Here is an 18,586-nt window from a genome sequence, read left to right on the forward strand (position 1 = left end):
CAAGAGAATTCTTGTATAGGTGTTGGCTATAAAAGGAATCTGACTGTTAACTTACAGTAATACTGCTATCAGAGCAATTTTGGTGAGTTACTTTTGGTTACAGGTGGAATCAGAGTTACTCCTACATCTGGTTTTCCCTCCTGCAAGTCCCTTCCCCACCTTCAGTCCCCTTTCTTCACCTGCCAGTTCACTTACCTACTTTACAAGTAAGTGACCACACTTAAAATGTGCTTAATTTGCTATAAAGCATTTTGGGATGTCCTGAGATCATGAAAGGTGCTGTACAAATGCAAGACTGGTTTTTTAAATTCTCATACAACTGCTAACATGAAATTGTAAGCAAAGGTACTCAATTATAAGATACCCTACATTTATAGGGTATTTGTGCAGACATTGTGTGATCAGACATCACGTGAATACCTTCACCAACTAGTGTTGCCAACCATTGTCAGTTATTTGCTTGAGAAACAGGCCTTAAAAATATGTCTACACCAAAAGATTTTTAAAAATTGTCTGAGTTAGCATCAGGGCAGTTTTTTTTCTTGTTTTAATTTTTTTCTGTCACGTAATCGTAAGTCTCTATTGACAGGAATGTAAATGTGTAAAGTGCAAGACTATTCATACTTTGCACAATTACCATAATTTTGTACAGCCAACACAAGTAGAGGATAATCACTAGAAATGGATTTATTTTCGCAAACACATGGAATGATCCATAATTTATTAACAATGTAGGCAAAAATGAATTATGAGTTTTCGTGAGCCCTGACAGAAAGGCACATTGGTGTACTACAGAGTGGGAGTAAATGTGCTACACTACAGAATTAGAACAGGCGAATGCAAGTTCAGACCAGAAATTTAGCTCATCTAAAACTCAGCTTCCGATGTGCTTTCACACCCTAAAATAAAAATTAATGGAGAGAAAAACAGACCAGTTTCTATAATAAGTACCTGATCCAAAATATTGGTTTTAGACTCTGGTTGTAAGTTGAAAATAACTCCCTATGTGTCCATACTGTTTGCATTTGTGTGAGTATAATTTCTCATGTTGTTATTACCATAAAGACAATTAGATATTTGCTGTGCTGTTAAGTGCTAAATTGTTCATTGTTAGGATGTTAATTGCTTCAGCTTTGAGTTTATTTTTATCCATTTATAATTGTCTCCTTTAGAGCTGCTGTAATATTTAGCAGTGCTTAAGCCATTTTTTTATTGCAATAAGATTGTGGTGCCAACCCTATACAGTAGCACACAAGTTAGTTTCTTTCTTTAGCAGTGATACTGAAATTTTGCAGGATGCTACATATGAAGGAGTAGTGGCTGGGTTAAAATCCTGAGAGCCCATAACCATAAGCACCTGGGAGCACCTCCATGACACAGACTGCAGCAGTTCAAGAAAGCAGCTCACTGCCACCTCCTCAGTGCATCTCGGTATAGGCAATATTTGCCGACGTTTCCAATGCTTCTCAGATCCCAAGAATGAATAAAAAGTAGTATCAATGTAGTGCTAAGAGAGTCGCAAATGTAATTACAGAGCGTGTTTAGAACATAGAACATGGAACATAGAGCAGTACAGCACAGTACAGGCCCTTCGGCCCACGATGTTGTGCCGAACCTTTAACCTACTCTAAGATCAAACTAACTACCGACACTTCATTCTACTATTTTCCATGTACCTATCCAAGAGTCGCTTAAATGTCCCTAATGTATCTGCTTCTACTACCACCGCTGGCAGTGCATTCCACGCACCCACCACTCTCTGTGTAAAGAACCTACCTCTGACATCTCCCCGAAACCTTCCTCCAATCACCTTAAAATTATGCCCCCTGGTAATAGCCCTTTCCGCCCTGGGAAAAAGTCTCTGGCTATCCACTCTATCCATGCCTCTCATCATCTTGTACCCCTCGATCAAGTCACCTCTCATCCTTCTTCGCTCCAATGAGAAAAGCCCTAGCTCCCTCAACCTTTCTTCATAAAACATGCCCTCCAGTCCAAGCAGCATCCTGGTAAATCTCCTCTGCACCCTCTCTAAAGCTTCCACATCCTTCCCATAATGAGGCGACCAGAACTGAACACAATATTCCAAATGTGGTCGAACCAGGGCTTTATAGAGCTGCAGCATAACCTCGCGGCTCTTAAACTCAATCCCCCTGTTAATGAAAGCCAACACACCATACGCCTTCTTAACAACCCTATCAACTTGGGTGGCAACTTTGAGCGATCTATGGACATGGACCCCAAGATCCCTCTGTTCCTCCACACTACCAAGAATCCTGTCTTTACGCCTGTATTCTGCATTCAAATTCGACCTTCCAAAATGAATCACTTCACACTTTTCCAGCTTGAACTCCATCTGCCACTTCTCAGCCCAGCTCTGCATCCTGTCAATGTCCCGTTGCAACCTACAACAGCCGTCCACACTATCCACAACTCCAGCAACCTTCGTGTCATCGGCAAACTTGCTAACCCAGCCTTCCACTTACTCATCCAAGTCATTTATAAAAATCACAAAGTGCAGAGGTCCCAGAACAGATCCTTGTGGAACACCACTGGTCACCGAGCTCCATGCTGAATACTTTCCATCTACTACCACCCTCTGACTTCTATGGGCCAGCCAATTTTGTATCCAGACAGCCAACTTTCCCTGAATCCCATGCCTCCTTACTTTCTGAATGAGCCTACCATGGGGAACCTTATCAAACGCCTTGCTAAAATCCATATACACCACATCCACTGCTCTTCCTTCATCAATGTGTTTTGTCACATCTTCAAAGAATTCAAAATGGCTTGTGAGGCATGACCTGCCCCTTACAAAGCCATGCTGACTGTCTCTAATCAAACCATGCTTTTCCAAATAATCATAAATCTTGTCTCTCAGAATCCTCTCCAATAATTTGCCCAATACCGACGTAAGACTGACTGGTCTATAATTCCCAGGGTTATCCCTATTCCCGTTCTTGAACAAGGGAACAACATTTGCCACCCTCCAATCATCCGGTACTACTCCAGTGGACAGTGAGGATGCAAAGATCATCGCCAAAGGCGCAGAAATCTCTTCCCTCGCTTCCCGTAATATCCTTGGGTATATCCCGTCTGGCCCCGGGGACTTATCTGTCCTCATATCTTTCAAACTTTCCAGCACATCCTCCCTCTTAACCTCAACCTGTTCGAGCATATCAGCATGTTTCACGCTGTCCTCACAAACGACCAGGTCTCTCTCACTAGTGAATACTGAAGCAAAGTATTCATTTAGGACCTCCCCTACCTCCTCCGACTCCAGGCACAAGTTCCCTCCACTATCCCTGATCGGCCCTACCCTCACTCTGGCCATCCTCTTGTTCCTCACATAAGTGTAGAACGCCTTGGGATTTTCCTTAATCCTACCCGCCAAGACCTTTTCATGTCCCCTTCTAGCTCTCCTAAGTCCATTCTTCAGTTCCTTCCTGGCTACCTTGTAACCCTCTAGAGCCCTGTCTGATCCTTGCCTCTTCAACCTTAAGTAAGTTTCCTTTTTCCTCTTGACTAGCTGTTTCTTTAGGGCTGTATTTCATTCCTTTGCAAAACATAGCTTCTCCCATCTCAGAAGTGACATTGTACCGATACTTACTTAAGATCATTAAAAACAGAAAATTAACCAAAATATTTTGGATCAGTGTTTCAATGGTCTTGGAGCAGTTTGCTTGGTCTTTATTTTTCAATTAATATCAGACCTGGGAGAAAATAGCATCTCTCAGCTTGTGCCCTGAGTAGCCCTTTCTTCATCAGTGTACTGCATTAATTCCAGTGTGTAGATGCACATTCAAATGAATGCATTACTGTTAATTAGATGATTAATTAGGCCTGTACATCCTGCTACTGAATAAAACTCATATTTTATGCTTTGGCACTTTGTAGCACGGTTACTGACAATACTAATGATGCTAATCAAATGTTGCCCTTTATTGTGTTGTGCATCATATTTGAGGTGAAAAAGGCTTCATGGTCAAGAGATTTACTCTGTATGTGATAAAATCTTATGGTTATGAGTGATATTTTTACATGTATCTAATACAGATTTACTTTTATTGCTGCAAAGTATCTGTGGTCTGGACTGAAACAGTAATAAGGATATATGCAGTAATTCATTAGAAATCCAACTAATATCACGTCAATGTAACTATAAGAATCAGTGACAACAATGCATTCTTATCCCTATTGTGTTGTGTTCCCTAATATATTCAAAATTAATAATTAATCATAAATAAGCTTGAAAAAATTTACCTTTGCCTCCAGCAGTGAAGGTAAAATGCAAACATAATTTGGAAAAAAGTCTGCAATGATCCCATACATCACAGTATGACAGCATTTGTGGAAATTTATCTGATTAAAGTTAATGGGCACTGAGAATAATAAAACATAATAGAGGAGAGAAAAACATTAGTCTGCAAATCATATTATTCAAGAAAACAATGCTGGAAATAGGAACGGAAACATAATTAATTATACAGTTGTCATGCAGGCCCCCACCTGCCAAGAATGAGGCATATTAATTTCGCCACATGGACATTAAATTTCAAATTGTTGCTGGGAAGAAAAGGCCTGTGACAAAGGGTTGCCAGGCCCCTGGCTGGAAAGACATTTTTGCATATTAACAGACAGTGCTTGGAACAAAGCAGCTATCCCCTGCTCCAATATAATCCACAGATAGACGTGGTCACACAAGTGATGACTAACCTGCTTGGCAGTCTGGGTTTATTTTACAGAGTTGTATAGTTTGAACTGAGAGTCTGCAGAAAGCTGTTTGCTCCCGGATTGAAAAGACCTCTCCTGGCTAGCTTGCCACAGCCTCTCCTGTCTGCTCCCATCTCTTTCTCACAAGCCTCTGAATCCACTGAAGACATATGAACCCCAAGCGAGAAAAGTCTCCTACAGCGAACAAGGTTTAAGAAGGATACCGGGCCCCAACGAAAAGAAAGATCCACCTACAATCAAGGACTCTACAGTGAGCTTGAAGATCCATAACAAAAACTCTTCAGATATTGCCTCAAATTTTTTCACTTTATTTCTTCTGTTTTTTTCGGTCTCTATTTGCATGTGTGTATCATGTATGCATGCGAGCATGGGCGTGTTGTATATCCGTAGGCATTAACCGAAATAGAGTTTAAGTTTAATAAAATTTCACTTTTCTTCTTCAAACCTAAGAAAGCCTGTTTGTGCTGCTTTCTTTATAATTGGAAAGCGGTGAAGAAGGATTCAACAAGGAGGAGCTAAAAACACAGTGGGATGAATTTTTTTCAGGCGCTGCGCGGCGGCGCCCTTTAAACTCACTGGGGTGCCTGCATTTAATGGCCACTGCAGAGCCCCCACAATATTGCGCACGGGGGCTCTTTAACATTAAGGCGCCAAGCCGCCGTCTCCATACAATGTGGGGAGAGGCGGGACATTTGGCACAGTGAGAGACGTTTTGACAGCTGTGCAGCAGGTGCTGGGACCCTATTTCAAGTGCCCCAGCACCTGGTTCTGAACAGCTGTCGAAAAACACTTAACTGACTGCTGAAGAGTGGGGCTGCTGTTAATCTTGGAGCAAAGCAGGAAGTGCTGCAGAAATCCAGCAGGTCAGGCAGCATCTGTGGAGAGAGAAGCAGAGTTAACTTGCCCAAGTTCACAGACCTGAAAGTTAACTCTGCTTCTCTCTCCACAAATGCTGCAAAAAGGTAACAAAAAGTGACCCTAGCACTTTCCACTTTGCTGCGACGTACTTCCCCTGCTGTGTCCCAGTGTCCAGTGAAGTTGCGATCCTCTTCTTCCACTCAAGTGTAACATTCTTTCTTATAGGCGTGTTGCACCTTGGTGAATAATCTTAATTTTGCACATGCCAGGACATGAGACTTAAATATACCATAAAAGGTATTACACAGGTTTACAGAGAACACACTGACACAAATGGGAATGTACAGGTGTGACAGCAATGCAAATACATCTTTCATTAAATATTCCTCACCAACATGTGTGTCCTTTTCTCTGTGTGAATGATGTGTGCCAGCATGTAGCGCCATTGTCACATCCCTTTGCACCATTGGCCCTTCAGGAGAGCCAACATATGCAATAACATCATTGCCACGCCACCATTACTCATGAACGTCTCCACGGCTGCAGTGACATGGACACTGGCTCAGTCAGCTGCTCCCTCTAATGGTTTACACAGGGATGCTGCAGATGTGGGCTGGTGCACAGCATGTGAGTGAGGGTGATGTGCTGCTTGCAGAGCTCGTCAGTTCCTATGTAGCAGACAGCCTTTGTCTGATAAGCCACTGCCATACATCCCGAGCTCACTGCTAGCCCTGCGTGCAGATTCTGGGTGCCATCTGCACTCCCATGCGTCTTTCATGTTGTAGGTCTCTAGCAGCCTCATAGTCCAAGGAAGAATCATGTTGGCCTCTCTCCTCATCATGCCAGGCCTGGCCCCTATTGGGTGCGTAGTTGCATAGAGCAGCAAAGAAAGGAGCTGGCCTTTTCGGCCGCAGTACAGGGCATCACCCTATCCATCCAGGCATAGGAAGCGCTCTTTCAGCACGCCGATCTCATGCTCAATGGTGGCTCTTGTAGCTCAGTGGCTGGCATTGAATCTCTCCTCTGTAGCAGTGGTGGAGTCTCTCACTGGTGTTGGGAGCCATGTCTGCAAGGGATAGCCCTTATCTCCAAGAAGCCACCCCTCCATCTGAGCCAGTTCAGTGAGCGGTGGTGGTAGCTGGGACTGGCATAGGACCCATATGTCGTGGCAGCAGCCTGAGAAGCGGTCATAGATTTGCATGAAGCATCAGCAGTGATCACATACCAGTTTCACTTAAATTGAGAGGATTCCTTTAATGCTGATTAACTAATTAGTACTAGAAATGACAGTTAGAGGGGTGAAGTGCTTCACCTGTTAGATGTGGAAAGTCCGTGATGCTTCCAGCGTTCCGGACGACTACATCTGCAGGAAGTGTACCCAGTTGCAGCTCCTCACAGACCGCATGGATCGGTTGGAACGGCAACTGGATGCACTTAGGAGCATGCAGGTGGCAGAAAGTGTCATATACAGGAGTTTTAGAGAAGTGGTTACACCCAAGGTGCAGGCAGATAGATGGGTGACCGCTAGAAGGGGCAGGCAGTCTGTGCAGGAATCCCCTGCGGCTATCCCCATCTCTAACAAGTATACCGTTTTGGATACTGTTGGGGGGGTGGCCTATCAGGGGAAAACAGCAGCAGCCCGAGCAGTGACACCACGGCTGGCATTGTTGTTCAGCAGGGAGGGACAAAGCGCAGAAGAGCAATAGTTATAGGGGACTCGATAGTCAGGGGCACAGATAGGTGCTTCTGTGGACGTGAAAGAGACTCCAGGATGGTATGTTGTCTCCCTGGTGCCAGGGTCAAGGATGCCTCTGAATGGACAGGGGGCATTCTAAAGGGGGAGGGTGAAAAGCCAGAGGTTGTGGTACACATCGGTACCAACAATATAGGCAGGAAGAGTGATGAAGTCCTGCAGGGGGAGTTTAGGGAGTTAGGTAGAAAGTTAAAAAACAGGACCTCTAGGGTTGTAATCTCGGGATTCCTCCCTGTGCCACGTGCCAGTGAGGTTAGAAATAGGAAGATAGTGCAGCTAAACACGTGGTTGAACAGCTGGTGTAGAAGGGAGGGTTTCAGATATCTGGACCATTGGGATCTCTTCAGGGACAGATGGGACCTGTACAAGAAGGATGGGTTGCATCTGAACTGGAGGGGCACAAATATCCTGGCTGCGAGGTTTGCTAGCGTCACTCGGGAGGGTTTAAACTAGTGTGGCAGGGGGGTGGGAACCAGAGCAGTAGGACAGCAAGTGAAATAAATGAAGGGGAACTAGTAATTACGGCCAGTAAGACTAAGAGGAAGAGCAGACAGGGAGATGTTGCTGAGAACAGCGGGACTGGTGGTCTGAAGTGCATTTGTTTCAATGCAAGAAGTATAACAGGTAAGGCAGATGAACTTAGAGCTTGGATTAGTACTTGGAACTATGATGTTGTTGCTATTACAGAGACTTGGTTGAGGGAAGGACAGGATTGGCAGCTAAATGTTCCAGGATTTAGAAGCTTCAGGCGGGATAGAGGGGGATGTAAAAGGGGTGGGGGAGTTGCATTACTGGTTAAGGAGAATATCACAGCTGCACTGCGGAAACAAATTTCTCTGCAGCACCTGTGGAAGAGCCTGTTACTCCAGAATTGGCCTTTATAGCCACTCCAGGCGCTGCTTCACAAACCACTGACCACCTCCAGGCGCGTATCCATTGTCTCTCGAGATAAGGAGGCCCAAAAGGACTGCGGGAGGACACCTCGGAGGGGTCGTGCAGCGAGGCAATATAGGAGGAGCTCAGGAATAAGAAGGGTGCAGTCACGATGTTGGGGGTTTACTACAGGCCTCCCAACAGCCAGCAGGAGGTAGAGGAGCAGATATGTAGACAGATTTTGGAAAGATATAAAGGTAACAGGGTTGTATTGTTGGGTGATTTTAACTTCCCCGATATTGACTGGGACTCACTTAGTGCCAGGGGCTTGGATGGGGCAGAATTTGAAAGGAGCATCCAGGAGGGCTTCTTGAAACAATACGTAGATAGTCCAACTGGGGATGGGGCCGTACTGGACCTGGTATTGGGGAATGAGCCCAGCCAGGTGGTCAAAGTTTCAGTCGGGGAGCATTTCAGCAACAGTGACCATAATTCCATAAGTTTTAAGGTACTTGTGGATAAGGATAAGAGTAGTCCTCGGGTGAAGGTGCTAAATTGGGGGAAGGCTAATTATAACAATATTAGGCAGGAACTGAAGAATTTAGATTGGCTGTTTGAGGGTAAATCAACATCTGACATGTGGGAGTCTTTCAAACGTCAGTTGATCAGAATCCAGGACCAGCATGTTCCTGTGAGGAAGAAGGATAAGTGTGGCAAGTTTTGGGAACCTTGGATAACGCGGGATATTGTGAGCCTCGTCAAAAAGAAAAAGGAAGCATTCGTAAGGGCTGGAAGGCGAGGAACAGACGAATCCCTTGAGGAATATAAAGACAGTAGGAAGGAAATTAAGCAAGGAGTCAGGAGGGCTAAAAGGGGTTATGAGAAGTCATTGGCAAACAGGATTAAGGAAAATCCCAAGGCTTTTTATATGTATATGAAGAGCAAGAGGGTAACCAGGGAAAGGGTTGGCCCACTCAAGGACAGAGAAGGGAATCTATGTGTGGAGCCAGAGGAAATGGGCGAGGTACTAAATGAATACTTTGCATCAGTATTCACCAAGGAGAAGGACTTGGTGGATGATGAGCCTAGGGAATGGTGTGCAGATAGTCTCAGTCATCTCATTATCAAAAAGGAGGAGGTGTTGGGTGTCTTGCAAAGCATAAAGGTAGATAAGTCCACAGGGCCTAATGGGATCTACCCCAGAATACTGAGGGAGGCAAGGGAAAAAATTGCTGGGACCTTGACAGAAATCTTTGCATCCTCATTGGCTACAGGTGAGGTCCCAGAGGACTGGAGAATATATCAATGTTGTTCCTTTGTTGAAGAAGGGTAGCAAGAATAATCCAGGAAATTATCGGCCGGTGAGCCTTACGTCAGTGGTCGGGAAATTATTCGAGAGGATTCTTCGGGGCAAGATTTACTCCCATTAGGAAACAAATGGACTTATTAGCGAGAGGCAGCATGGTTTTGTGAATGGAGGTCGTGTCTCACTAATTTGATTGAGTTTTCTGAGGAAGTGACAAAGATGATTGATGAAGGAAGGGCAGTGGATGTTATCTATATGGACTTCAGTAAAGCCTTTGACAAGGTCCCTCATGGCAGACTGATACAAAAGGTGAAGAGGGGAGCTGGCAAGATGGATACAGAACTGGCTTGGTCATAGAAGACAGAGGGTAGCAGTGGAAGGGTGCTTTTCTGAATGGAGGGATGTGACTAGTGGTGTTCCGCAGGGATCAGTGCTGGGACCTTTGCTGTTTGTAGTATATATAAATGATTTGGAGGAAAATGTAGCTGGTCTGATTAGTAAGTTTGCGGACGACACAAAGGTTGGTGGAGTTGTGGACAGTGATGAGGATTGTCAGAGGATACAGCAGGATATAGATCGGTTGGAGACTTGGGCGGAGAAATGGCAGATGGAGTTTAATTTGGACAAATGTGAGGTAATGCATTTTGGAAGGTCTAATGCAGGTGGGAAGTATACAGTAAATGGCAGAACCGTTAGGAGTATTGACAGACAGAGAGATCTGGGCGTACAGGTCCACAGGTCACTGAAAGTGGCAACGCAGGTGGATAAGGTAGTCAAGAAGGCATACGGCATGCTTGCCTTCATCGGTCGGGGCATGGAGTATAAAAATAGGCAAATCATGCTGCAGCTGTACAGAACTTTAGTTAGGCCACACTGAGAATATTGCGTGCAATTCTGGTCGCCACACTACCAGAAGGACGTGGAGGCTTTGGAGAGGGTACAGAAGAGGTTTACCAGGATGTTGTCTGGTCTGGAGGCCATTAGCTATGAGGAGAGGTTGGATAAACTCGGATTGTTTTCACTGGAACGACGGAGGTGGAGGGGCGACATGATAGAGGTTTGCAAAGTTATAAGCGGCATGGACAGAGCGGATAGTCAGAAGCTTTTTCCCAGGGTGGAAGAGTCAGTTACTAGGGGACATAGGTTTAAGGTGAGAGGGGCAAAGTTTAGAGGGGATGTGCGAGGCAAGTTCTTTACACACAGGGTGGTGAGTGCCTGAAACTTGCTGCCGGGGGAGATGGTGGAAGCAGGTACGATAGTGACGTTTAAGAGGCATCTTGACAAATACATGAATAGGATGGGAATAGAGGGATACGGACCCCGGAAGTGCAGAAGGTTTTAGTTTAGGCAGGGATCAAGATCGGCGCAGGCTTGGAGGGCCGAATGGCCTGTTTCTGTGCTGTACTGTTCTTTGTTCTTTGTGACATCTGCATGTGGTAGCCTGCCGGGAGGACTGATGGCCATATGAGTGCACTCTATGAACATTGCAACCTTTGGTCCTCTGGAAATGGTGCCGAAACCGATGGCCCTCTGGGCCTAGCTGTGAGAGTCCGTCCAGAAGCAGACACACTCACTGGCCCTCCAGTGCAGGGCATCGGTGACCTCCCTGATGCAGCGGTCCACTGCTGACTGTGTGACCCCACAGAGGTCTCTGCATAGGCATCAAGCTTGAGAACCACTGCCACTATGAGGACCAAAATCATAGGGTATCCACCAAAGCCCATGGGCTGCAGGTCATCCTTGAGCAGGGCACAGAGACATGTCACCACCCTCTCTACATGCACAATCGCCTCTGACACTGGTAGTCTGACATCCGACGGCATGTTATTTGGGGCCTGTAGATGCCTGGTCATCATAATGGCAAGCTCCCCTTGGGGGCTGCTGCTCACAACCGGGGCCTCTACTTGAATTACACCTGCCTGTTGATTTTGCCTCTGGCGTGTATCGATCCTCAGGAGCAAAGGATCACACAATGTAGGATGAGCCAGACCTATTTCCATGTGATACATAAAGTTGAACCCTTCATGTATTCAAAGGTTCCTAACAGGGCAGGGATTGGTGTTGATGGGTACATCAGCTGCTGTCATTCCTACCAGCTGAATCGATTGCCCCCCACCATCCATATACTCTTAATGCTCCTACCCTTTCTGGCACCCTCCCCACACACAGGGTGACAAGAGTGTCACTGCTCCTTTACCAACACGAATAAATGCAGAGCATACACTGTTTAAGGAGAGAAGGTACACAATACCTTCCTTCATGCCTGCAGAGCTTTCACTCCAATAATCCCAGGTCCCCTCCCTCCTCGCTTCCAGTATGCAGTGTGAGACCCCTGAATATCCCCCTTCCCTTCTCCCTTTAGGAATGCAGAGTGAGACCCTGGTGTATCCCTCCCTCCCTCCTCGTTCCAGTATGCAGAGTGGGATCCCTGTAATTTCCCCCTCCCTCCTTTTAAGAATGCAGAGTGAGACTCCTGAAAGGATCTTGCCTTTTGCCGCAAAATCTTCTGCCTCTGAGGACCTGCCTGCTTTTCAAATCATGAAAGGGACAGCACGTGACAGCTGCCCGTTCAGCGAAAATTCTGCAGAGGTAATTACGGTTTAACATATTGTAATCGGGGTGCCACTGCCATGCGGCAGGGGAAGCCGCACTGAGGTCTCCCCCGCCACCGGTAATTTGCGACGGGCCCTTCTTGACATCGCAGGTCAAGGCGGGTCTCTCCCCATAGAATCTTACCAGCCCCCGCGCCGCGATCCGCGGCGTCGGGGGCCGGTAAAAGTCAACCCACTGTGTTTAAAATTAAACACTGTTAGAGTAAGACCAGGTGAAGGCTGAAAGGGAACCCTAGACCTCTTTCTCACCTGGTCGTAACAGAAATTTGGGTGCTCGCATCTGGAATTGACCCACAGACAAACAGAAAACAGAGAGAAATTGGAAGTGGGAAGGCAAATTGTTCCCAAGCAAAAAAGAGCAAGTTTTCAATACTGGTTTTCTTGTGGTTGTGTTGTGCTTGAATACTAACATGTCTGCAACTGAAGCTAGCAGCTCTCCAAGCCAGGGGGTAGTAACTTGGGATAAGTTAAAAGCACTGTCTATGGAGGATTTGAGGAAAATGGCTGAGCAGTGTGGGATCACTGTACATGGCAAGGCTCGGAAGTCTGAACTGCTAAGGCTAGTGGCCAACCATTTTTCCCTTGAATATGAAGAAGCTGAAACAGGGTTAGAAGCAGACTCCAACATCTTTGTTAACTTGAATTTGAGGAAAGGGAAACGGAGAAAGAGAGAGCCTTTCAGATGGAACGTGAAGAAACATAAAGACAGGAGAAGGAACAAGAGAGACAGAAAGAATATTCCGGAAGGAATGCGAAGAGAAAGAGCTGAAGTGGCTTGAGTTAACTAGGGGGTGACAGAGTCACCCCAGTGAAACCATGGCTAATATGGAGGAGCATAATTCAGGGCTGGGTACAAAATTGTTAAAACTAGCTCAACTAATCCCAAAATTCAATGAGGAAGATGTGGAGGCATTTTTTGTGTCCTTTGAGACCAGCTGAGACCTGGTCTCTTTTACTACAAAGCAAGCTAACTGGAAAAGCCCATGAAGTTTGTTCCTTGTTGCCAGTTGAGAGTTCATCAAATTATGAACAGACCAAAAATGCTATCCTCCAGGCATATGAATTAGTACCATAAGCCTATCGCCAAAAGTTTGGAACCCTCAAGAAGCAAGCGAACCAAACTTATTTGGAGTTTGAAAGAAGTAAGCAGCTGGCTTTTGACCAGTGGCTGCGGGTTCTTAAAATACAGCTCAGCTATGAGAATCTCAGGGAAGAAGTTCTGTTAGAGGAATTTAAAAACACTCTCCCACTCTCCATAAAGACCCATGTCGAGGAGCAGCGGGTTCAGAGAGCCCGGCAAACGGCCGTTCTGGCTGATGAGTTTGCTTTAATTTATAAATCGGTTTCCCAGGGAAGAACCTTTCTTAATCACTCCCACAAATTCGTAAAGGACAAAGGGTGGGTGGGTGAGAGCAGCCCAAGCAGTCCTGGGGGAGAAAGGAAAGCAGGATACACAGGGGGCCCTCCTTGAGCCAAAAAAGAAGGTCCTGTGAGCAAGAGAGTGACCCAGAGACCTGTGTGCTTCCATGTAATAAAGCAGGGCTTTTAAAAGCTGACTGCTGGAAACTAAAGGGAAAACCTGTAGGGTTAATCACGGCACATTCGCTCAGTGAAGAAGTGACCCTGATAGAAAGCACAGCAGAATAAGCTGTGGCTTTAACTCCAGTAAGAGTGAGACCCAGGAAGCTTATGGCTGCAAGTGCAGGAAAATTTAATCGGATTCCTGAAGGTTATCAGGTATTTGTGTCCGAAGGGAAATTAACCCCATTCCCCTCAATGGGCCCAGCAAGCCCATAGTAATTCTAAGGGACACAGGGGCCACTAGATCACTTTTACTGGGAAAAGGCCTGACCTTTCTCCCAGAGAGTGCAGTGAACACCAAAATGATGATGAATAGTATTGGAGGGCAGTGTATGCCTGTACCTGTACACCGGGTGCACCTGGAGTGCAACCTAGTTTCGGGACTGGTGACCGTAGGGATTGTCCCTAGTTTGCCTGTGGATGGGGTTGACCTGCTCCTATGTAATCATCTGGTGGGGGTGAAGGTAGTAGTACTGAAAAAGAGATCGCAAGAAGTCAGAGAGACGGGTCAGTGGCAGGAGACAGTCCCCTGCATTTTCCCTAATGTGTAGTGGATCAGGCCATGATCAAACCAGCTCCCCAGGGGAGACTGCATTGGCACTGCAGGCAGATGACCATGAGGTCTGCCTGTCAGAGAATTTCTTTAGAAAGTTAGGAAAGCCAGGGAATTAATTAAATGGATTTTCCCTAGCTGAGGCTCTGCGAGCCGACCCAGTATTGAAAGAGTTAGCACAGGCTGCCCAGTTTGAGAGTGAAGAAGAGGGAGTCCCTGATTGCTACTATTTAAAGAATGAGGTACTGATGAGGAAATGGAGTTCTCCTCACAGACCTGAGAGCGAGGAGTGGACAGTAGTTCACCAGTCAGTGGTGCCACAGAGGTAGAGAAATATTAAAAAGGGCCCACGAGACTACAGTGGCTGTACATGCCAGTACAGAAAAGACCAAAGCCCCCATAAGACAGCGGTTTGACTGGCCAAAATTCCACAAAGATGTGGTGGAGTACTGCAGCAGTTGCCACATGTGCCAGGTTGAGGGGAAACCCCAACCTACAGTGAAACCTGCACCCCTAAGTCCTGTACTGTTGTTAGGAAGAGCCTCCAGCAGAGAGTTGGTGAACTGTAAGGGACACCACCGAGAACAAAAGGTGGACAGGCAGGCACGTGGCTGGCAAAAGTTTAGACAGGGAAGGGGAAAAAGTAACCTAGAGGGCAGGTTAAAGGTCATCCGGGAGAAATCCCAGCTGAAAACGCCTGCAGTCTAGTCAGCCAATCCCGAAACATTTGAAAGGTTAGACATCACATCCTCCTACATCAATGCAGACATTAGAGGCACCCCACGAGAGTTGCTAACAGCATTAACAGAAACCTGCAGAGACAAAGAAAGACCTCAAGGGGACAGAGAAACCATGAGGGTGATGCCTCACCTTGTTGAAGTGCCACCGAGAAGTGCAGTAGAGTCTGCACAAATACCTGCAGGCAGGAGTGTCCCAGAGAACAAAGGGGAGATTCGCAAAAAATCCTCCCCCACAGTCAGAAAAAGATCCTATCCCTGAAGTCAAAAGCCTTTGTATGACTCAGCAAAGCACTGAAAGAGAGTTCAGGATAAACCTGCCCACTACTGATTCTTTTTAAAAAAATTACCTCAGCAGGAATAAAGACCCTAGGCAGCCATGGAAATGGGCAAACGGAAGAGAAACTTCCTCCCAAAAAAGAACCGCATGTTTATTGGGATGCCAAAAAAGGGGCAATTAAAGCATCACTGGCACCAAGAGAAGACAGGCAATTTTAATAAGCTTTAGGATTTATGAATGAATGGAAATGAATGAGAGAAATGCATTTTTTTTCTGTATCTTATATATTTTCTCTCAACTGCTTTTCCCAAATCACATTTCATCCCCCTGCGTATGGAGGTGTCATGCAGGCCCACACCTGCCAAGAATGACGCATATTAATTTCACCACATGGACATTAAATTTCAAATTGTTGCTAGGAAAACGAGAAGGCCTGTGACAAGGGGTTGCCAGGCCCCTGGCTGGAAAGACATTTTTGCATATTAACAGATAGTGCTTGGAACAAAGCAGCTATCCCCTGCTCTAATACAATCCACAAACAGACGTGGTCAAACCAGTTAATTGCATGACTAACCTACTTGGCAGTCTGAGTTTTTTTTAGAATTGTACAGTTTGAACTGAGAATCTGCAGAAAGCTATTTGCTCCTGGATTGAAAAGGCCTCTTCTGGCTGGCTCACCACAGCCTCTCCTGTCTGCTCCCATCTCTTTCTCACAAGCTTCTGAATCCACTGAAGACACATGAACCCCAAGAGTGAAAAGTCTCCTATGGCAAACAAGGTTTAAGAAGAATAACGGGCCCCAACGAAAAGCAAGATCTACCTACAATCAAGGACTTATAACAAAAACTCTTCAGATATTGCTTCAAACTTTTCCGCTTTATTTCTTCTGCACTTTTCTGTCTCTATTTGCATGTGTGTATCACGTATGCATGCTAGCATGGGCGCATCGTGTATCCGTAGGCATTAACCAAATTAGAATTAAGTGGCCACTTAACGGCCACTTAAGGGCCTTCGCCCACCTCCACATGGATTTTACACATGGCAAGCGTGAGTCTTGGAGCCGGGAAAAGCCGCCTGTGAAAAGCAGGCGGCCACGTTCGTCCCTGGGGTGTGGAGGGGGGCCTGCTCATCGGGCACAGCTACCTCAACTACCCCCAGCACCCAACATGCCCCACCTTCCCCCCCAACCGACCACCCTTGCCTCGCTGGGGCCTGACCAATTACTCCTGGTGAGGCAACCCAAACCTACCTGTCTTCCCGGCTCCTTGTCTTCAGCTGGGCTGCAGACCCAGCAATAGCCACCGCTCCCGGTGAAGCTGCTGGGACTAAGAGGTGCTGTCCCACTGATCGACCGGTAGCTCAATGAGGCGGGATGTCCTCCCTCAAGTGGGTGGCAGTCCCGCCTCGGAACAATTAAAGCCTGGGGACCCGTAAAATGCAGGTCAGATCCCCAGGCGAGGCGGACTTTTCAGTCACTGGCTGGCTGTCTGCCCAACGTGAAATCTCGGCCGGTGTGTTTAAAATTAAACCCTGTTACGGTAAGACCAGGTGAAGGTTGAAAGTGAACCGTCAACCTCTTTCTCACCTGGTCATAATATAGTATTGAATATTCCCTGGCCTACTTTCACAAATAGAAAAATTCAACATGACCCAGTTTCCTTACGAGTGTATTATATTCCCTTCAGTTAACAGTTTAAAGCCCAAGTAATTAGTTCCCTGCAGCAATCCTGAGCTACTGCTTTGACCTGAACTTAGTCCTGCCTATCTTACTCAATGGTTAGTGGCCAACATATTTTGGGAAAAATAGAACTTTTGCGAAGTGGAAGTATTTGAATAGCAACATCGTCTTTTTTTTAACTCAAGTGGAGGATGTGGAATAAATTGAAGTAAAACTCATTAAAATTTTTAAATGTGAAGATTAAATAATTACATTAAATTTCAGCATCCTAATCATACTTTTATATTATTCAACAAAAGTAAAGATTACATTTGCCCTTTTTGATTCGGTACATTTGAAGACTAGAATCTAATGATATTGTGCATGTTGAAAAGATGCGTTTATACTTAAAGGGCTGATTTTAACTCAGGCGGGAGTTATTTGGGTCGGGCTGAGGCAGAAGACAAACTACTTAAATCCAGTGGGGAACGATGGCTGGAGAGCAGGTGAGAGCAGGACTTTGGGTGACTCCAGCTCTCAGGTAATGGTTGGGAGTGGGATCAAGAGGGTGTCATGATAGGGAGAGGGGTGGGAGAGGCCTGAGGTACTCTTGAGTATTCCATGACCTCCTGGCCTGATTTATATATTTAAAGTGTGAGAACAAAAATGATACTGCCTCAAACAATCCTTAAAATTTAATTATAAGGGCCTGGTGAATTTTGGAAGGAGACAAATTGTCAGAAAAGTAGAAAACCAGATGTTTTAAAAATGGTAACTTTCTTACTCATGTCAACAGTAATATAACTTTACCTATTGGTAGATTTATCATGGCATGTCAAGAATGGGTGAATAGGTCATGCAAAGAAGGCATTATAAGAACATTTAGATTTGTGATTTGTAGTCGGGAAAGGTGAGTGAACCAGTGAAAAGTAATGAGAATTTGGATTCAAACTGGGAAGACTAGAAACTTGAGAGACATTGGTCAATAAATTAGGTTGTGCTGCAGCTGATTTACAGGTGTAAAACCAGTGGCCAAGTGTTCAATATTGTGGGTAGTCTGCATGCATTCAATCCGCGATGGATGTGTGCCACCTGTCATATTAGTTGGGTCTTTTCAGTAGGCATCCAGGGCATGAACAAATGTAAATTGATGGGGGGCTGGGGGGGGGTGGGGGGTGCTAATATCTGATTCACTTCCCTTTGACAAGTTGGACTGCAAGTGCTTCGGCATGAGCTGTGCAAGCTGCAGTAACTTTCTTCAAGTGCTCAGCAACCAAACCAAAAGGAACTGGTGGAGGTTGCCACTGAAAAGATAAATTGAACATATTTTCTAGAATTTATTGGGGAGTCACAGAGAGAAGGAGTGCTCCTCTAAAATCATGTTAAAACTGGAGGCTGCTGCTCACCACCGAGCCTCCCAATTGTAGGCCCCACCCTCCTCCCTTGCCACTGGCCTCGCCTGAGGCTCTTAGCCAGCATCCATGCTGGCCACCTTGTGACTCGCTACCTGCCTCTGGGGTTTCGAATGGTGAGCACAACTCACCAATACTCTCCTCATGCAGTGGGCAGACCACTTTTCCATGGTCCTTGCCGCCGGCGAGATTAGGTAAATGCGGCAAGTGCAAGATTTCTATGCAAATATTTC

General features: G+C 45.9%; 1 protein-coding gene across 4 annotated transcripts in view; it reads left to right on the forward strand.

Annotated features, from left to right (window-relative positions):
- The window catches only part of LOC137371926 (low-density lipoprotein receptor-related protein 1-like), a 1,827,029-nt gene that overhangs the window by 723,291 nt on the left and 1,085,152 nt on the right, over positions 1-18,586 (forward strand). The gene's annotated exons all lie outside the window — the stretch shown is intronic.

Source organism: Heterodontus francisci, chromosome 7, assembly GCF_036365525.1.
Source record: "Heterodontus francisci isolate sHetFra1 chromosome 7, sHetFra1.hap1, whole genome shotgun sequence".
Classification (NCBI taxonomy): Eukaryota; Metazoa; Chordata; class Chondrichthyes; order Heterodontiformes; family Heterodontidae; genus Heterodontus; species Heterodontus francisci.